The 1,411-nt window shown below is 58.4% G+C and overlaps 1 protein-coding gene across 1 annotated transcript in view; it reads left to right on the plus strand.

The window, feature by feature from the left end:
* Positions 1–1,411, plus strand: part of LOC113202371 (neuroligin-2-like) — an 86,242-nt gene that overhangs the window by 29,237 nt on the left and 55,594 nt on the right. The gene's annotated exons all lie outside the window — the stretch shown is intronic.

The raw sequence follows: 1,411 nt of genomic DNA on the forward strand, positions 1-1,411 counted from the left end.
AAATCTTCCCGATAAAAATACTTTTCGACGACTAAAAAAAGTGCACACAGAAGAGCAATGAAATAACGCATAGGCAAGGCATTCCCTGCTGTAAAACTTTAAATATTATGTCATGTTGAAAAACATACACAGAGAAGCAGTTATTGACAAAACAAGTGCCGATTAATTTTAACCCAACACAAGTCCACAATCTCGTCTTTCTTGAGGTCACTGCTGTTCCATACGCGATGTTGGCACCCCAGAGCACACACCGTGCAAGGCACGCCGCCGTCACAGTACTTGGGTCTCCGGAGCAACAGAAACTGCAGACAGGGTTCGCCGCGACAAACTTTTGAATCGAGTCCGTGTGCATCCAGGCGTGGATACACCTGGAGTACACCCTGAGCCTGAGGCTCCGCAGCGCCGGGGCCGTGACGGGCGAGATGCCCTGCAGCAGCTCATCCGGCACCGCGTCCACGTCCACCTCGAGGTGCTGCAGGGCGGGCAGCGAGGGAAGCGCGCCCAGCAGCGACTCGAGCTGGGGGAAGTCCTGCACCCTGTCATTGTCTATGATGAGCGACTCCACTCGGGAACGGCCGGACGAGCCGAGGGCCGCCACCAGGTCAACACCTGCGTCAGCGGGGCTGTCGGCGCCCGGCCTGTACTGCAGGGTGACCTTGCGCAGCTGCTCGGCGCCCCGCAGGAAGGCCGCGGACCCGGGGTAGTCGGGGTGCATCGTGGTCATCACGTACAGTGTCACCTCGCGCAGGGACCTGCAGGCCGCCACGGCCTCAAGCCCGGGCAGCGCGGGGCAGCTCAGCACGCGCAGGTTGGGCATGCCGGCGAGCAGATCCAACCTGTAGGTGGAGAGCTCGTCACTCTCGTACGTCGCCCCGAGGTAGCTCGAGAGGTTGACCTCCTCCAGGCAGGCGGGGAACAAGGACATCAAGAACCTGAAGATCCCGTCACTTATTCCGTTGACTCTACAGTCGAAATGCCTCAATAGTGGCAAGCTGTTGCCGGCCCGGTGCGCATCGAGGAACCCGAACCAATCCGCATTGGTTGAATATGGGTCCGACCATGAACCTAGGTTTCCCGTAAGTGCAAGTGTCTCCAGGTCAGGCACAAACATTGAAGACCCTATGATTTGAGCGGCACCAAATCTACTCTGAAAATCACAAGCGAAGTGCAAGCTAAGGTGCCGCAGCCGGCCGAGTTTCCCCTGTCTTTGAATCGCCGCAGTTGCATGTCTACGTCTATCATCCCACAAATCCACACACAACTTGGCCACGCCACAGCTCGTGCTCATTAAATTCCGGACAACACACCACCGCACGCGGACGCCGATCTTCAGCTTGTCCAGGCACGGCGCCAGGCGCAGGGCGGCGCACTTCCAGCTGCAATCATCCTTGCCGTCAGCGGCGGGGCCTCG

Source organism: Frankliniella occidentalis, unplaced genomic scaffold (assembly GCF_000697945.3).
Source record: "Frankliniella occidentalis isolate FOCC.00 unplaced genomic scaffold, Focc_3.1 Scaffold13, whole genome shotgun sequence".
Lineage (NCBI taxonomy): Eukaryota > Metazoa > Arthropoda > Insecta > Thysanoptera > Thripidae > Frankliniella > Frankliniella occidentalis.